A 20,850-nucleotide genomic window follows, 5' to 3' on the forward strand; every position below is an offset into this window, starting at 1 on the left:
TAGCAATGGGACTGGGTAGGTAGCCACAAGAAAGTCTCATATGCCAGGAAACCATGGGTTCCCAGGACCCAACAGGGAGGACATTAGCCAAAATGCTCAACAAAGGGGAGAGATAACCTGTACAGACCATGTACAGTGGATAGTCACACCCCCCCCAGATGAGAGACCGAGCCATGCACCCACCTCAAAAATATTAATCCAGAATTCCTCCTGGCAAAAATAATAAATAAAATATAGGGACAAAGACTGGAGCAGGAACAGAAAAAAAGGCCATTCAGAGACTGCCCCACTTAGGGATCCATCCTATCTGCAGACACCAAATCCAGACCCTATTATTGATGTCAAGAAATACTTAATGAGAGGAGCCTGGTATAGCTGTCCCCTGAGAGTGTCTTCCAGAGCTGGACCAATACAGATGTGGATGTACAGATCCAAACATTGGACTAAGCACAAGTACCACAATGGATAAGTTGGGGCAAGGACTGTAGGAGCTGATGAGGTTTGTCACCCCATAGGAAGATCAACAATATCAACCAACCAAATCCTCCAAAAACTCCCAGGGACTGAACTACCAACCAAAGAATATACATGGAAGGACCCCAAACTGCAGCTGGATATGTAGCAGATGACTGCTTTATCTGGCATCACTAGAAGGGGAGCTCCTTGGTCCTTTGGAGGCTTGATGACATGAGGTAGGGTAATGCTAGGGCACTGAGGCAGGAGTGAGTGGGCAGGTGCAGATATCTCTGTATCTATGTATTTGTATAGATATTTGTATATTTATCTATATTTACATATCTGTAAATATATTTATATCGTCTATATTATTGTGACATCAGTATCTACATCCACAGCTATATTACATCTCTATAGATTCACATCTTTGCTCATATGTATGAACTTTAGGCTCATCTCCTGGGACTTCATAACTTACCATGATGTTCACACCTGGGAAGATAATTATTCTCTCGCTAATAGAAAACATTAATTACTTATAGTTCCTCATTTGGAAATTAGGCTGTGTGAGATTTTCCCCAGGCACATTGGAATGTCACCAATGTTTTCACTGGGTTAGTCTTCTTTAGGTGACCATGATGCTAAGATTTCATGGGTAAAATTCCCTCTTATGTATAAAAAGTGGTTTCATAATGGACTTCTTGGTCCTTAGACACTTATGATCTTTTTGTGCAGTCCTTCAAGCTTAGCACAATAATATACTTATACTGCAGGTCAAGAAGTTGTGTTGTAATTATATCAGTTGGAGCTACACACCCATAACCAATTTTAATTTATTCAACTTGCATGCTAATACAAGCTAACTTTTGGGTTTACTTAGTTTTTTATCCAATATCAGACTTTTAACAAGTGTTTAATTAATCATGAACAATTTAGTATTTTTATTGTATACTTGCCTTCTTCAACTGTTGGGGAATTTTCTGAGAAAGCAACAAATTAATTTCAAGAATAGCTATATGAGTTTTTTTTTCACCAGTAATGGGGGAGTGTTCACTTTGCTTCACACCCTCAACAGCAAGTTGAGCTGTTTATTTAACTATTCTGATGGTTGAAAGGTGGAATCTCAGAGTTATTTTGATTTAAAATTCCCTGATTATTAAAGATGTTGAACATTTCTTTGAGTTTCTTGGCCATTACAAAGTCCTATGTTGAGAATTATTTGTTCATCTCTGCCTCCCCACCCCCAGGTTTTAATTGGTTCTTTTTGTGTTGGAGGCATTTAACTACTTGAATTGTTGTATATTTTGGATATTAGCCCTTTGTTGGATGTAGGATTGTTGAAGACATTTTCCCCAATCTATAAGGTTGTTGTTCTGTCTTATTGATAGTGATGTTTGGCTTAATTTTCAGTTTCCTAAGATCCCATTCATTAATTGTTGAGTTGAGTCCCTGAGCTACTGGTGTTACCATGTGCAGAAACCTGTTTCCTGTATCAATGAGTTCATGTCTATTTCTCAGTTTTTGTTCTATTATATTTAGTATATCTGGTTTCATGTTGAGGTCTTTGGTCCACTTGGACTTGAATTTTGTGCAGAGTGAAAAGCTTGGTTCTATTTGCATGGTTCTGCATACAGCACCCAGTTAGACCAGGACCATTTGTTGAAAATGTTTTCCATTTTTCATTGTATAGTTTAGACTTTTTGTTAAATTCATTTGTTCATAGGTTTGTGGGTTAATTTCTGTGTCATTGATTTTATTCCACTCACCAACTGGTTTGTTTTTATACCAAGATTATGGAGGTTTTATCACTATTGTTCTGTTGTACAGCTTGATGTCTAGTATGGCAATAACTCCACAAGTTGTTTCATTGTTCAAGGTTCTTTCAGCTATAATTGGTTTATTTGTTTGTATCAGTAAATATTAAAAAAGCAAAACAAAAACTGGCAACCGGTTCCAGTGGCACCTCACCACACTACCCTGCTACTCTAGTGGTATCTTTTCTCCCTCATTTCTAGCTGCATGTTGTGGCCACCCTCTATGGTAGAGAGCTGTTAACACTGCCCATACTCCCAGCAACCCTGTCAAATCATGACTCTAGAGGTCTCAGCAACAGTTGGTTCCACTCGAGGTTTCCTCTGCCAACACTCCCAGCAACCACTCTCTGTGGTCACCATCACATCCCACACCTCACAGCAGCCTGACCAGATCAAACCTCCAGAAACTTGCAATTGAGCAATCATATTTTTCTCAGTAATTTATCTCAGTATATTTACACAACACAAAACGTCTACACAATAAACTCTCATCTAATTGATATGATATAATTTGCACACCTAGACAAGACAAACTGTTCCAAAATAATCCATCCCTTATAAGATATTCATACACAGAGATGAGTCATCTTTGGCCTCCTTCAACTTGCCTTTCATCTTCTCTTGGCTTCTCTCTTCCAAAATTCTGTCCCCACCTTACTTTTTACTCTCTAATCACAGGCCTTGTCTTATTTTGTGCCTGCCCTCCTTTAATTTCAACCACAGTGTTTTGTTTGTTTTGTTCTTGATTTTCTATATGCAGTTGAAAATTGATATTTCAAGTCTACAAGGACTTTTGTTGGAATTTTGGTGAAAATTTTATTACATCTGTAGAGTACTTTTGGTGATATGACCAATTTTTCCCATTTTAATCCTGATCCAAGAGCATAGGAAATTATTCCATCTTCTAATAACTTCTTCAATTTCTTTCTTCAGAGACTTGAAGTTCTTGCTATATATATATATATATATATATATATATATATATATATATATATATATATATATATGTCTTTCACTTACCTGGTTTAAATTACACCAAGATATTTTCATATTTTTGCAGTTCTTATGAAGAGTACTTTTTCATCTACTTTTTTCATATTCATTTATCATTTGTATAAAGGGGGTCTACTGATTTATTTGAGTTATTTTGTATCCAGCTACTTTGCTGAAGGTTTATCAGTTGTAGAAATCTATCAGTTGTAGAAATTCTGTGGTAGAATTTTTAGATATGTATACTATCAAATCATTTGCAAATAGAATATATTGAATTCTCTCTTTTCAATCTATATCCTGTTGTTAAAATTTTTCTTTGCCTTATTGCTCTAGCTAGAACTTCTAGTACTAAGTTGAAGAAGTAGGGAGTTGGTGAACAGCCTTGTCCTGTTCCTTATATTAGTGAACTTGCTTTACATTTCTCTTTGTTCAATGTTGGCTACTGGCTTGCTGTGCACTGCCTTTATTATGTTTAGATGTGGGCCTTGTATTCCTGTTCCCTCCAAGACTTTCTTTCAGTTTGTTTATATGGAGGACTAAATTGATAGATTTCTCTATGTTGAACTGCCCCTGCATTTCAGGAATGGAGTTAAATTAATAATGGATGTTGATGTCTTTGTATACATGTTTGTATATTCTGGATGGTAGTATGTTTTGAGTAACATGGCATCAGTGGTCCCAAGGAAAATTAGTCTGAAGTTTTCTTTGTTGAACATTTGTGTTATTTAGGTATAAGGTTACTGTGGCATCATAGATGAGTTTGGAAGCTTTCTTTCTCTTTTTTATTTTGTGGAAGGGATTGAGTATTGGTATCAGCTCTTCAATGAACATCTATTAGAATTTTGTGCTAATACCATCTGGAACTGAATTTTTTTTGATTGGGAGACTTTTTATGACTGTTTCTTATTTCTTAAGGGTTATAGAACTATTTACATAAATCTTAATTTTAACTTTGTTAATTGGTATCTGTTGAGAGAAACCATTAAGGTTACTTGGATCTACCCATTTTGTGGTGTGTAGACTCCTGAAGTAAAACTAAATGTTTAGTTGACTTTCCCCAGAGTCTGATGTTATGTCTTGCTTTTCATTTTTGATTTTGTTAATTTTGGTAGTATCTCTCTGCCTTTTAATTAGTTTGACTGAGGGATTGTCTATATTGTTGATTTTTTGAAAAAAAAAATACCTCTTGATTTTGGGAATTTGTATTGGTCTATTTGTTTATAATTTTGGTTTCAGCAGAAGCTTGACAAGTTCCTGGTGACTATTCTTTTTGTGTGTGCTTTCTTTTTTTTATTATTTCTAGAGATTTCAGGTGTACTTTTAAATTGTTAGTATAATATCTCTCCAATTTCTTTATGAATACACTTATGCTATGAACTTTCCTCATGGTATTCCTTTATTCTGTCCATATGTTTGGGACTGCTGTGGTCTCATTTTCATTAAATTTTATAAAGTCTTCAACAACTTCTTTCATTATTTCTTCACTGATCCAGTGATCACTGAGTAGAAAGTTGTTCAGTTTCTATGAATATGTAGGCTTTTTACTTTATTATATAGTCAATATTGAAGAAGCTTCTGTGCTGAGAAGAAAACATTCTTTTCTGGTTTTTATTGTCTGTTAGTTCTGTAGACATCATAAGTTCTTTTAGCTCATTATTGATCTGTTTATTTTCTGTCCCAATGCCCTGTCTACTGGTGAGAGTGGGGTATTGAAGTCTTCCTCTCTGGATAGGTGGGGTTTGGTGTACTAATTTTTTTTTGTGAATGTTGGTGCCCTTGCATTTCTGGCATAAATATTTAAAGTTAAGAACTCCTCTTACCGGAGTTTTGCTTTGATGAGTATGAAGTATCCTTCCATTTCTCTTGATTACTTTTGGTTGAAAGTCTATATAAAAATATATTATAACGGCCTATCCAGCTTGCTTCTTGGGTCTGTTTTCTTGGAAAAATACTTTACAGCCTTTCATTCTAAGATAATGTCTATCTTTCAGTATATTCATTATTGTATAGCAAAATGATGAATTCTGTTTATGCATCCGTTCAGCTAGCCTGTGTCTTTTTATTGTGGAATTGATTCTGTTGATGTAGAGAGATATTAATGTCTAATGAAATATGTGTGTTTCTCTTTTTTTGATATTAATGGTGCAAAATTATTTATACCTTTTGATTTTTTTAAGTGAAGTTGGTCTTTTGTTTGGTGTTTTCCTTCTAGTGTTTTGTGTAGGACTGGGTTAGTAGAAAGATAGTGTTTAAATTTGTTTTTTTTTTTTTTTTAATGTAATGTCTTGGAATATCCATTTATGGCTATGAAAAGCTTCCCTGGTTATAGTGATATTGGCTAACATCTGTGGTCTCTTAGGGTCTGAAGACATGTGCTCAGGCCGTTCTGGCTTTTAGAGTCTCTTTTGAGAAATCATGTGTAATTTTTTTTTAATTGAACAACTTTATTTTAAAAAGCAAAGATAAATGTACAGATTTTAAGCATTTTTGCATAAAAGTATACGAATACATTTTTGTCAGTACTTGGTTTTTTTAAAAGTTTGATAGTGTGCATTAAGATCTTACTAGTTACAATGAGCATAAAGTACATGTAAAACAAGATGTAACCTGGAATTATGTGTAATTCTTATCGTTTGGTCTTTCAATGTTACTTTGGCTTTTTCCTTTGCAGCTTTTAATATTCTCTCTTTGTTCTGTGCACTTACTGTTTCGATTATCTTATATGTGGAGCATTTTATTTTCTGATCCAGTCTGTCTTCTCATTTCTAAGCTTCTTGTACATTTATACACACCTCTTTTTTTAAGTTAGGGAAATTGTTTTTATGATTTTATTGAAGTTTTTTATGACCGTTTAAGCTGGAAATTTTCTTCTATTCCTTTTACAGGTTTGGTCTTTTCATTATCTCCCAAATTTTATCAATGTTTACTGTCATGAACATTATGATATTTTTACTTTCTAAGCTGAGGACATATGTAATCACTCTTCCTCTGTCTATGTTTTATTCTTAATCCATCATAGAATTATGGAGAATGATTTTTGAGTACTGCTGCTGTAAATAGGAATCTCAGTTATACCACTCCAAATGTTCTGGGTAGTTAGCTCTTTCTGAACAGCTATTGATATTTAAAAATTTAAGTTTGAAATGATTAGCAAAAATATCATTTTTTTAACCTTTCATGTTTTCTGCTTGCTATTCATTTTAACTAATAAGAGAATTTTTGTACCTATGGTGCTATTATCTGAAAACTTCCATGGAATATATTTTGCTATATTGCAGATAAAGTTCTATGTCTCTGATTTTATTAAGATAGCATACACATATCTTGGGTTAAAATATCTTATCTTGAGTAAAAATTTTGCTTTTTATATTGCTTTATAAACTGTTTTCTCAACCCCTGCCACTTTTACCTAACAGCAACTGAAGATCAAAAGAAAAAAAAAGAAGAAAAAGAAGAAAAAAGAAAAGGAAAGAAGGAAAAATAAAAGCTTCAGAAGGAAAATCTAAAAACTTTCAAAGGAGACAAAATAATCCGATACAAAACGTAAATCCTTGAATGTTCAACATATGGATCACTCACACAATAGAATTTATTAAATACTACTTATAACGAAAACTAAGCTAAATTGTCACTCAGTCATTTAAATTGAACTGTAGACTAGAAGAGGTAGATTTATCTAAAGATCTAAATGACAAGAATTAGAATCTTGATACAAAAAATATTTTCACTCTGACAATTGGTTCTCAAACTATGGATTCTGACTGGTTACATTTTTGATTTGAGTATCTCATGTATAATTTTAACCTAAGTAATACTATGATTTCTACAAGGTAAAAAATAGAGTGTACTTTTAAAAATAAAGTGGAATTCAAAATTAACTGAAGACATTTAATTACAAACCATATTTAATCGTGTACCAAATCACATATTGTGTAGAATACACTGAATAAATAGAAAATTACACAAAACTAATTAATTTTTTATTTCCATTCTTCTTAGAATAAATAATAAAGGAGACATTAAATTTTACACACATCTGTTATAAGAACATGATACAAAGCATTGGTAGTTAGAGATTCTTTGAAACATGTTACTACATGCTATATTTCTACAAAAACAACAAGCCTACAAACTCATGGAAACTCAACAACTCTCTATGACCACTGTGTCAAGAAAGAAATACAGAAATAAATTAAAGAACGCTGGCGCCGGGAAGGAGGAACCGCCAGCGCGCTGGACTCCGCGCCCGGGGGGCCCGGACGCCGCACAGCCGGGCCAGGGCAGACCAGCTGCCCTCAAAAATAACTGCGGATGGTCTTCAGTCCTGCTGGTTCCGTGATGGAGTTTGAACATTACCTCAAGAGGTTTCATATTTTGGATTAGTTAATCTTATTTATCCTCTGCTGAGAACTTTGAAACTTCAGACTCAATTTCTGTGTCCTTCAAGATATTAAATGCAGAGAGATTGTACCATGAACTACAAGGAGAGCTGCCCAAGTGTAAGCATTCCCTTCCCAGCTCGGATGAACACAGAGAGAAAAAGAAGCGGTTCACGGTTTACAAAGTTCTGGTCTCTGTGGGCAGAAGCGAGTGGTTTGTCTTCAGGAGATACGCAGAGTTTGACAAACTTTACAATTCTTTGAAGAAACAGTTTGCTGCCATGGCTCTGAAGATTCCTGCCAAGAACATATTTGGTGATAATTTTGATCCAGACTTTATTAAACAGCGAAGAGCAGGATTTCATGAGTTCATCCAGAACTTAGTCCGATATCCAGAGCTTTACAACCATCCAGATGTCGGAGCGTTTCTTCAAATGGACAGCCCAAGACATCAGTCTGACCCATCTGAAGATGAGGATGAAAAAAGTACTCCGAAGCCACATTCTACCTCACAGAACATCAACCTGGGACCAACTGGAAATCCTCATGCTAAACCAAGTGACTTCGATTTTTTAAAAGTCATTGGAAAGGGCAGCTTCGGCAAGGTTCTTCTTGCAAAACGGAAACTGGATGGAAAGTTCTATGCTGTCAAAGTGTTGCAGAAAAAAGTGTTCTCAACAGAAAAGAGCAAAAACATATTATGGCTGAACGCAACGTGCTCTTGAAAAATGTGAAGCACCCGTTTCTGGTTGGATTGCACTATTCTTTCCAAACAACGGAAATGCTCTATTTCGTTCTGGATTTTATTAATGGAGGGGAGCTCTTCTTTCACCTACAAAGAGAAAGGACTTTTCCTGAACCCAGAGCTAGGTTCTACGCTGCTGAGATTGCCAGTGCTTTAGGTTACCTGCACTCCATCAAAATAGTGTACAGAGACTTGAAGCCAGAAAATATTCTTTTGGATTCAATGGGACATGTTGTCTTAACGGATTTTGGGCTTTGCAAAGAAGGAATTGCTATTTCTGATACCACCACAACTTTTTGTGGTACACCGGAGTACCTTGCACCTGAAGTGATCAGAAAACAGCCCTATGACAATACTGTGGACTGGTGGTGCCTGGGAGCTGTTCTGTATGAGATGTTGTATGGGCTGCCTCCTTTCTACTGCCGAGATGTTGCTGAAATGTATGATAATATCCTTCACAAGCCCCTAAACTTGAGACCAGGAGACCAGGAGTGAGCCTCACAGTCTGGTCCATTCTGGAAGAACCCTTAGAAAAAAACAGACAAAATCGACTTGGTGCCCAAGAAGACTTTCTTGAAATCCAGAATCATCCTTTTTTTTGAGTCACTTAGCTGGACTGACGTTGTGCAGAAGATCCCACCGCCGTTTAACCCCAATGTGGCTGGACCAGATGACATCAGAAACTTTGATGCCATCTTCACTGAAGAAACGGTTCCCTATTCTGTGTGCGTGTCTTCTGACTATTCTATTGTGAACGCCAGTGCTCTGGAGGCATTGGTTTGTTTTCCTTACGCCCCTCCTTCAGAAGACTTATTTTTGTGAACACTTTGACATTCAGAAATCAATGAACAACCTCTAGCCTGCAGAAGAGATGGAAACACCTATCTGTGAATATATTCAACTATGTATAACAGTGCCTCATTTTTATATGTAATAGTGAAAACTATGAAATACGTATTTTCTGCTGTATGCAAGATATAGGGCATGTCAAAGAGCCAAGTTTTGAACTGAAATTTGTATTCTTGTTTATTAGGCTATTTTTTTAACAAAAATTTAAAGCTATTATTCTCAGCATTAACCTATTTTTAAAGATAACTTTTTGCTATTGACTTTTTTTCCTGTTAAGTTTACACTAACACATCCAAGATAGACTGTTTTAATAGTCTGTTACAGTTAAGATAAGATGTATTAATATCTTTATAATCCTATGACTTTTATCATAGCAGAACTATGCAAATGGTACATGATGGCTTATGATGAAACCCCATCTTCCCATGGTAATTCGCTATTTGCTTCTTAGGATTCAAATGCAAAGGCAGATCAAGCACACTGGGTGCTGGTGGGCATTAGCAGCTCCTCGAAGCCCCAGGAGAAAAGGCAGAAAACAATCATTTGCTTTTGAAATACCCATCCCCCATCCATGCATCATTTTCCTCTGGAGAAAAAGGAAATATTTAATGGCCAGATATTTTTAGAATTCCCAACAAACAGAGAAGTAATAAAATGCTACCAGATTCTTTTTTAAGGTGGTGCCAAACATAAATGTCTCTGTCACGTATTTATATTACAAATGTTTTCTATTTATGTTTCTTCTGACCGTTGAAGGTTTAGTGTGCTGTTGAGTAGGTCTGTTTTTCCAAAGAGCTACTGCAAAACTGCCTTCCTAATTGATCATGTTTTTTAAACGACAGGAAAAAAAAAGCAAACTTCTATGGTGTTTACCTAGTTGTGAATTAAATAATGAAAAGCTAGTCTGGGTCAGTGTGAATGTGTGTCCCCTCCCACATTCCAACAGAAGGTAAAAGTAATTTAGTAGTAACGTTTTCGGTATTACTCATTTTGTAAGGCCAGGGATCAGGCATGCACAAGGCTTCGTGAATAATAAGAATTATTATTATTAAAGAATTATTAAATAATAATAATTCTAATAAGAGCATTCCCTATCTCTGAAGTACACGCATGCCTCTTGGTATCTTCACATGACTTAGACAAAGTTCAGAAAACTGACTGTAAAATCACAACATGTTGGTGAACATCTACATCCATAATGGTAAGATATGTTAGGTACGGAGGAGATGTTTTAAGAGGGTGCTTCTTGGGACTCCAGTCTCTGGATGACAGGTCCCCAGGTCCTTTGGGGGACAGTGTCATGAGCTTATCTGCACTAAGAACACCCTTCCCTTGCCTGTCACCTTGACAAATGGGAGCCATTTCTCACCAGTACCCTTTGGCATTAATACGGTCAGCAGAATGGGGGTGGGGGTGCCTCGGTTTGACAGGTAGTCTTTGTATGCATATAGCACACTGGATTTCCCTGACCAGTGAGATGTTACGCCTACACTGTACATAATGTGATCCGGGTACTTCTGTCGGGCTCGACTTTAACAGTTATTTGTTGATTATAAATCAAGACAAAAGTTGTACATAGATGATTTTTTTTACTCTTAATATCTTTTAATTAAATTGCCAAAAATTAAAAGTGCAATATTGTATTTTTAAGAACATATTTTAGATTTTTTGATGTTTCTTGGATATCAAGAAATGCGGATCTATGTAGTATAATAAAATAAGCAATAGTTTAAAAAAAGAAATAAATTAAAGACTTTCTAGAATTCAATAAAAATAAAGGCATAACATATCCAATCTTATGAGACAGGAGAGTATAGCTAAAAGCTCAAGAACAAAAAGAAGCAAACCTATATAAGAGAAGTACATGGTAGAAAATAAAACCAGAACTGAAATCATTAAAATACAAATGAAGAGAACAATACAAAGAATCAAAGAAACTAAGGGTGGTTCTTTGAGATAATCAACAATATTGACAAACCCTTGCCCAAATTAGACATTGAGAGAGTATCCAAAGTAAGAAAATCAGAAATGATTTTATTTTGTCTTATGAAATCCAAGGAATCACTAGTTCTTCAAAAATTTATACTCTACAAAATTGGAAGTCTAAATGATATGGAAGATTTCCTTAGATTCCACTTAAAGTTAAGTCACTATGAGAACAGTACTTCTAGAGTGTTAATTCTGGTTAAAGAGAAAACTGTAAGATACTGTCTCTATAAAGCACATTAGCCAGTTGTTGAATAACCCTTTATTCATGACATGCAAGGTAACTCATGATTCCTGGAGAGACTGGGGTTGCTTGGAAATGGTGTTTCCTTTGAAAGATTCTCACATTGATGGTAAAGTTAATCTAATTAAAAAAGAATTAAAGATGTATAAATTTTCATAGAAAATAAAGAAATTAAAATGTCTAACAACAACTGGAAAAAAGGGAATCCTAAAGCAACATTGTTTTAGTAAAGAATTCTACCAGTTTTTCAAAGAACTAATATCAATATTTGTCTAATTGTAAAATTGCATATCATAACTATTGGACTGAACATGGGGACCCCAATGAAGGAGCTAGAGAAAGGACTGAAGGAGCTGAAAAGTTCTGCAACCCCATGGGAAGAACAAAATTATCAACTAACCAAACCCATCACAGCTTCCAGATGCTAAAACACAAACCAATGAGCACACATGGAGAGACCCATGGCACCAGGTGCATATGCAGCAGAGGACAGCATTTTCTGACATCAATGGGAGGAGAGCCCTTTGGTCCAGTGAAGGTTCATTCTCCCAGTGCAGGAGAATGCCAAGTCACTGAGATGGGAAAAGATGGTTGGGAGAGGGAGCACCTTCATGAAGGCAATGGGAGGGGGTAGAGGGATGGAATTGTGGGGAAGGGCATAACATCTGAAATCTAAATACAGAGAATATTCAATAAAAAAATCACACCCAAAAAAGAATTGCATACAAATTTTGGTTATAATCTCTGATGCAAAAATTTAAGTAAAATACTCTCAATGTGAATCTGAGAACACACCAAAAACATTGTTCACCATGATTAACTAGGCTTTACCCAGGGATGGAGAAATGATACAACACATAACAACTCATCAATGTAATCTACCTTATAAAAAAACTGAAAGAAAAACAAACAAAAAGAAACACATGCTCATCTCAGTGATGCTGAAAATTTCTTAGAGAAAATTTAATATTCTTACATGATAAATGTCTTGGAGAGAACATGGATATAAATTACATTTGTAAAAATAATAAAGGCAGTGTACAGCAACCTGAGAGTCAAAATCTAACTAAATGGAAAGAAACTTAAAGCAATTCCATCAAAATCAGGAACAAGATGAGGCATCACAGTCTCTTTATCTATTCAAAAGAGTAGTTAAAGTTATAACTAGAGCAATCAGACAAGTAAAATAGGCCAAGGTGATAAAACCTGAGAAGGAAGTAGTCAAAGTATCACTATTCACAGAATTATTATTTCTGAAACATTATACTTTTTGATATATGTTCTTGAAAATTAATTTTTAGAGCCATGAGAGTCACATGACCTATGTGGATAATATCATATGACTATGGAGTATAGGGGTCTAGGAAGGAGCTAGCGTTCTACAGACTGCTAATCAACTATAATAATCAAACTCAAGTATAAAACCAACAGCTGTTGAGATAATAATTAGGCATCATATTTGGAGAGGGAATGATATCATCATGGTAATATCAACCCTTTTCATATCAGCTCTTTTTCAATGAAATTTAAGGGCCAGCTAAGAAGTTTCTAGTGCTTTGAAAGCTAAAAACATATATGTGATGCCAAGATATTTATTGGATTACTTAGCATTCCAATCTTAGAGTTAATTGGGAGGATCAAAGAATAAAGAGAAACCCCAAACCTTCCCATAAAAGTGATATCATCGCGGTGCTGCTGGTATGATTGATCTTCTTTTCCAGATTCAGAGCCACATTGTTGGTCAGTACATTGTGTGGAACCTACACTGGTACTTAAAGTTGAAAGTTGATATGGTGTGTATCAGTACGCTTTGAAAGGAACCCAAAACCAAAGCCAACAACTACAGCAACAAAAGCAAATCAAAAACAACAAAGCAATGAGTCAGTCAGAAAATGGAGAATTATATAACTATAGTTCAAAATAAGGTATAACATAAGACTACCATCACATCTTAACAATAAGCAATAAGTATATTTATATAACACATAATTAATATATTACATACAAGAAACCCATCTTTACTCACTCTGAAATTTTCCACTGAAAAATGAGGCAACTACAACAGCCATGGCTCAACAGCATATTTAATATGTTACTCTGTGTGAGTCTAAATCAACTGTACTAATGGATAAAACCAAGCTCCCAATATCCCATAAAACAAAACAAAACCTTCTTTTTGTGTGGAGACTGTTTGCAATGGGAAAATTTAATCTACAAATTTGGTTTAATATTGGAAAAAAATGATTTAGGTATTTGTGAGCAGCCAAGCTATGGATTTTGAATGCTACGGAGCTCAAAAGAGAATTCTCAGCTGTAGAACTTGAGGAGCAAAGAAGGACTTTAAAAAAATGTTCAACATCTTTAATCCTTGGGGAAATGCAACTTACAATGACCCCGAAATTCCAACTTATATCGATATGAATGGCTAAGATAAAAAAAAATTAGGTAACAGCAGTTGTTGGTTAGGATGTAGAGAAAGGGGAACACTTTTCCATTGCTGGGAGGATTTCAACCTGGTACAACCACGCTGGAAATCAATCTTCCAGTTCTTCAGAAAGTTAGAAATGATTCTACACAAAGACCCAGACTCGTGGAAATATACCCCAAAGTTGCGACACCATGTCAAGAGGACACATATATTCATAGCAACCTTACTTGTAATAACTCCACTATATTCATAGCAACCTTACTTGTAATAGCCAATACGTGGAAACAACCCAGATGTCCCTCCTCCAGAGAATGGATATAGAAAGTGTGGTTCATTTTCACGATGGATAACTGCTCATCTATTAAAAACAAGGACATCGTGAGTTTTGCAGTTCTTCCTATGGGGTTGCAAGCTCCTTCAGCTCCTTCAGTCCTTCCCAAGTCTCCATAGGGTTTCTGAGCTCAGACTGATCTATTTTTTGTCCCAGTGTTTTCTTTAGTCAGGAACAATTTTAGGTCAAAAATTTTGAGATTGCTGGGTGACCCCATCCCTCCACTAGAGACCCTGTCTGAATGTGGTCTCTTCAGGTTCCTTCTACCCATTGTTGGGTATTTTGGCTAAGGTTATCCCTACTGGGTCCTGGAAGCCTCTAACATTCCTGGTATCTGTGACTTTATAGTGATCCCCCTTGTCCACCACACCACACTGTTGCATATTTCTAGTCATTATTCTGACCATCTGGGCTTCTTTTCTGTCCTCTGACCCTGCCCCATTTTCTTCTATTCCCCTCCCTTCTCCCACACAGGTCCCGATTTCCCTCTGCCTCATGTGATTATTTGTTCCCACTTCTAAGTGGGATTGAAGCACCCACAGTTGGGCCTTCCTTCCTGATATACTTCATATGGTCTGTGAGTAAGATCACGGACATTCAGTGACTGCTTTAAGTAGAGCAACTAAAACAACAAATGCAAAATTATTTCAATGATGCATGTCTTGATTAGTTTTCTGAATATCATTTTTCATTATTATTTTAGAATCGTATGCTGTAAGTCACTAATATATTGACATTTTTTGAGAGTTCTATACTTTATCATTAACATTGTAGTTTATAGTTTTGTAAACAAAAGTAGTGTATTTGTTTTAAGAAATAGTGGCAATTTTGACAACAGAGAATATTTTGTACTCAGTTGTCCATAGATAGAATTCACAATTTTCGAAAATGTGTCTTTCACCTTTGCTCAAAATAATACTAAAATAACTAAATAATTAAATTGAACAAAAGTAGCAGTGGATAAGAACCAGAACACTGGAGCTTTTGTATTACCATGGTTAAGAAATTTAGGGATCTGAGAATTTATTTGATTACAGTTATAAGACTAAACTGATAAAATTTAGTGTGCTTAAAGACAATATGTTAGCTAATGTAAAATAGGAAGGCTCTATAAAACTATGAAAAAGACGGTGGTGTTCATGTGAGCCAATGGGCAAGAAAGTTAAGTGTCTCCAATCAGATAGAAGCTAAAAGAGGTAACTGTATTATCTCTAAATTGGATAGTCAATGGTAACTAACAAGCTACAATAAGGAAAGAAACTATGGATTTGCTGACAAAGTAAATAGGAATTTAGTTTCCTTCCAAAGTCAACTTCTACTACAAAGCGTTAATTAGTGATTTCATTCTAACTATTTTGAGATAGGGTCCCATATAGCCCAGTTTTATTGTGAACTCCCTATGTAGATAAGTATGAGGTTTAACTTCTGATTTTCTTGTTCATACTTCAGAAGTGCTAGAATTACAGGTATCCACTAACAAACTGGCTTATGCTCCTCTACATCTCTCTCTCATCCTGTATTGGATACCAGCTGAGCACTATCCCCGAGCCCTACATACTTTTGTTAATAAGTTTTTGTGTCTTTAAGGAATGAATAAATTTTTAAAGTGTTGACGAAAATGTATTTTTGTAACTGCTTCAGTGAATTCATCAAAGCCCTTTCATCTAGGAAATTTTGCTAGTTTGACCTGTTTAACCTTGAAAATGACCAACCATAGCAAATCAGGCTTTAAGCATTCCACTCATAACTCCTGGGTTCCAATCTGAACTTTTGGCTTCATAACTTCTAATTTCTCAGCAATCTATCATTTGGCCACTTATAAATTTAATTTCTAAATAAAATTAATTAAATGGCATTCTATTGTCACTGATTTGACATTCACAGCACACATAACTTTCTGCTAGTTATTCATTTCAACATACCAAAATCAAAAATTTTAAAGTTTAATTTATAAGTGATTTTTCTCCTATATATACGTCAATTATGATTGCCAATGAGGATGTGCACAATTTGAAATGTCTTTTCCAAAAGAAGCATTTTGTATGTTTAGAAGGAATGGAATTATTATTAAAATATTTATCATTTCTGTTCAAAATGTTCCATTTACAGGAAAACAGTTCTCAGTATTTTTACGGAATTATTTCATAAGATGCTAATTTTCAATTCTGATGGTACATGGTATCTGGTCAGCTACTGTTTTAGTAGCAATTTTGTTATCTGTTCAAATGAAATCCTTTTGGAACATCTATACTCTGAATCCCTCAATATAAAAAGGAGCTCAAAATCTTCTTCCCCTGTTTTTCACGTCCTTCACAGACATAATGTGCTCAATGATCTGGACTGTATAAAGATTGCCCCTATCACTTGATGAGTAAAATACCGATCTGAGTGTACAAAAATTAAGCTGATGGTACATATGTTTGTCGACAGAATCTGTGACTAGATACTTAGCTGTGTTAGAGTCTTTCCCCATTAGCTTACAAGCAACTGCAATAGGAGGTTTAATTATCAAAATGCATGATCTTCCATGTGAGTTATTCACTTCAGAAGTTACTGTGAGATAATTTCATCATGAAAGTTTGTGTACTTGCGTTAGTCTATATGTGATTGTTCCTATATTTCAAAAAGAGGTTCTGCAGGAGGTTACGTATGTCTAGAACCTACAAAATTCTTATATAAGGTCTTCTCTCCAGGGTATTAGTTGATAGAAAAGGAGAAAGCAGAGATTCCTCCTTTAATCTCTCTCTCTCTTTTACACACACACACACACACACACACACACACACACATTCACATATACACACATACCCCACACCACCACCACTCCACACACCCTTAAAATCTCCCATCCAATGGGGACTAAAGTGTTGTATTATTACAATGCAAACATACCATAGGAATGGCTTATCTACAGAAATCCATTCCTACCAGATTTAGAATTTGGATATATAGTTTGTGGAATTGTGAGAAAACATACTATTATAAGGTCATCTCATCCATGGGAGCTGAACATGTTTGATACAGCACTTAATGGTACTCAAAACAACAGAGCTGTGTATTACCAAAGATGGAGAAAGGAGCTAGAGCATTCTTGACAGACTCTGCATCCTCGCCTTTATTCTGTTTTCTGAAAGTGCTCTTTTAGCTTATCCTGTGCTCAAGTCCTTTTGTGTGCTCACCTGTCCTTGATTTAATAGCTACTGGGCAAATTTGATGAAGCAAATTCCAAAGTACAGGACCAGTTCCTTCCTCTGCCTAGGAGGTTTGAGTCAGGAGTGGCCTTAGATTCCAGCTCCTCAGAAACCCCGTTTGTGTTTACTGTTTGGACACGGTGCCTGGTGATAATAGACAGACTATGATTTTCTGTCTTTGCTCTGAACTGGAATGCAAATGAAGGATATGCTAAACACAGCTGCTGCTGTGTCTAATGACATTCCGTGTGTGGATGCCGCATCCAGATTCCATTTTAAGGCAGCCATCTGTCCTTTAGCTGGCAAAATAATGGAAGATTTATAACTTAATAAAACCACACACAGAAGTGCAGCCCGCACTCCTTCATGTGCCCTCTGTGCTGTTTCACATTCATTAGTGAATTTTCTTCAGGCTTTTTCCTGTTTTAAGACTGTCGGTTTGAGAAGCTGAACCTGTTAAATCTGAACACAGGGATTTATCCTGATGTATTTTGGACTCATTATAGTTTTCAGTAAATCTTCACAGGCTGACATGAGTGCCATTAAATATAAAAGATTAGGAAACATTATTTCACTATTTTTCACGACCCACACAGACTCATTGTGTGGAGACCTGCAGAGTTTATAAAACCCCCCTTTTCCCTTCGTATTTAATTTAATATCTTGACCAACCTGTGGGTTACTGAAGGTCACACATCCCATTAGCAAAGAAGCCAGCATTGAAAATATGTTTTCTTCATGTACCTGAACTTTCTCATCACCCCTCTGATTGCTGTGCACGGAGTCATTTTATAGTACAGATATTGATAATAAAGATAAATGTTGAACTCTTATGTGCCAGACATTTCAACTTAAGACTCCATATCACTGTGATGCAGATACTATTCTCTCAAAGTGTGTTATATAAGAAGCAAGAACATCTGTCTTCAAGCAGAATATAGTTCCAGCGTTTCTCCAGTACATATAGTCACACCCACTTTGTTCTGTTCATTTCCTAGTTTGTTGTGGCAATGCCTCCTCAGTTCAGAGTTGTTTATTTTGATTCCCTCTAATTTAATTTATTTAAGTTTATCTATGGTAAAAGAAAAATGACTCAGGACCCCAATTTATTTTCAATTTAATTTAATATTTGACTTTTAGAAAGGGGGGTTGGAAGAGGAAGCACCTTCATGGAAGGAAGTGGAAGAGGAGGGTGATGGGAGTGTGAGGAAAGAGGATAACATGTGAAATGTAAATTCAGAGAATATACAATTAAAAATCATCAGAAAAGGATAGAAAACTAAAGAGTATATGATCATCCTCAGACTAATAAACACAGAAACTTGATATATAAGACTTTCAGAACTTTAAAGAATGAGGATACACAATTATTACATAGGGAATGACTTTTCATCTCATATGTGGAAAACACAACTCTCTTAGTAATTCAGAAAAATAAACAACTCTGAAGAATTCTCAGTGTGATCAACATTATAAAGAACATAGTAATTGTAGAAAAAATAGATAACAAACCTTGCTTTGTGTAATGTGTGCTCTGGAATGTATTTTTCCCTGTAAATATTTATGTCTTGCTGTTCTGTGAAGGGTTGCAGTACAATTCTGGCTGTGTTATGGATGCTAATTTGGAGAATTTATAGAATCTGTCTTTGACATGCAACTTGTAACCTGTTGACCACCAACTACAGAATTATTTTCTTACCAATGACAAAACCGGAGTGTAAAGTCATCTACTGAAGAAGAATTTCTTCTAAAGTTACAATCACTGCTGTGATTATTAAAAGTTAGAGAATATCATTCTGAGTGAGGTAACCCAGTCACAAAAGAACAGACATAATATGCAGTCACTGATAATTGGATATTAACCCCAGAAAGCTCTGAACACCCCAGAAACAACTCACATGCTATATGAAGCTCTAAAAGAAAAAAAGAAAAAAAGAAAAACAACAAAAACCAAAAAACCAAAGCCTCAGTCCTTCTTAGGAAAAAAATAAATGTATAGCACCCTCTCAGAGTGTGGTACACCTGGACCTTAAATTATTAATAATCCAAGAGCTAAAATTTGGCAATTTTTGGTATTCACAGATCATTATTTTTAATCTACACTCACCAGGAAATCTGTTTCCATGTTACATTCTGTCCTACATGTACTTTATGCTTATGGTAACTAGTGGTATTTCTATGCATGCTATCAAACCTCTAAAAGAATTAAGTACTGACAAAAATATTCATAAAATCTTATGCCAAAATGCCTTTAAAAATCTGTATATGTATCCCTCTTTTTTAAAAAAAATAAAGTTGTAAGAAACAAAAAGTTGTGTGCTTGAGTCCAGAAGACAATGGATGACATAGTGATCGTTCCTCTGGAATATCCACCTGATGCTATGTAACTATGGAAACAGCCTCTCAACGTGGCAGAAAGGACATTTCTGCACTAACTGAAGAGAAAGTAAGACTCCACCTTAATGTCGACAGCACCACTCGAATGCCTGCTATGCTGTATGGAAAAATTCAGAATAAGTGAATTAAGCTCCAACATGTATCTTTTTGGCTTCTATGACAGTGAACATAGGTGTGCCGTGCTCGGTCCAACATGCCTTATCCACTTTGATGAATGAGACACTCCAAACCCTGAGGAAAAATAAAACTTTCCATCTATAAGTTTCTAGGTCACCAGGAGCAGATGAATTTATCACTGTGTTAGCTCTTTGTTGCTCCACCAAATAAACCAGAAAAAACATTAAAGGAGAAAGGATTTATTTTGGTTTAGATTTTTCAGCCCATGACTTGCTCCTTTGTTTCTGGGCTTTGGTGAACTAGAAAAATATGGCAGAAGGAAGTACTTCTGAGTATCTTCATAATAAAATCATGCTCTATAGGAAATTCAGGAGGAAGAAGTGGGGGGGGGGGCAGACACAGGTGGTAGGTGGCACTGAACAGCTTCCCAAGACACACCACATTGTCCTCCTTCCATAATGGAGTTCCAGTGCCTTATTTTACCTTAACTGCTGATATGGCATTTGTGGTTCAAGATCTAGCTTTTCAGTACAAGATTATTTCCAATAAGGTACATGTAAGGTTTAAACAATACCAATCTTCATGTTATAGTTGCTCATTTGAAGTATAAAATGTATTGGTTTATAGATACTAAGTACAATTTTTTTTTTACCTAAGACAAAATTTCTTTTGATTGGTCTTGAAATCTCTAAGATAGATCATTATTATATGCTGATGAAATATATCAAAGAGGTCTTCTACTTAACCCCAAAGTCTAAATGATATGACCATTAAATTTACAAGAGGCTGACATAGTAATGCAATGTAAGTATACAATGGTCAAACAAAATTAATTCTTGCCCGGTTTAGGAATTATTATAGAAGGGTAGAATCTAAATCCAAAGATTTAAAAAAAATAGTTACTTTGTAACAAACAAGAC

At 35.5% G+C, this 20,850-nt stretch overlaps 1 pseudogene across 1 annotated transcript; it reads left to right on the forward strand.

The window, feature by feature from the left end:
- Positions 1–7,717: 7,717 nt before the first annotated feature.
- LOC308439876 (serine/threonine-protein kinase Sgk3-like) lies at positions 7,718–9,209 on the forward strand (annotated as a pseudogene). Its single transcript has one exon. The product of its transcript is annotated as a serine/threonine-protein kinase Sgk3-like (transcript).
- Positions 9,210–20,850: the final 11,641 nt, after the last annotated feature.

The sequence above is a fragment of the Micromys minutus genome (assembly GCF_963924665.1).
Source record: "Micromys minutus genome assembly, chromosome: 30".
Classification (NCBI taxonomy): domain Eukaryota; kingdom Metazoa; phylum Chordata; class Mammalia; order Rodentia; family Muridae; genus Micromys; species Micromys minutus.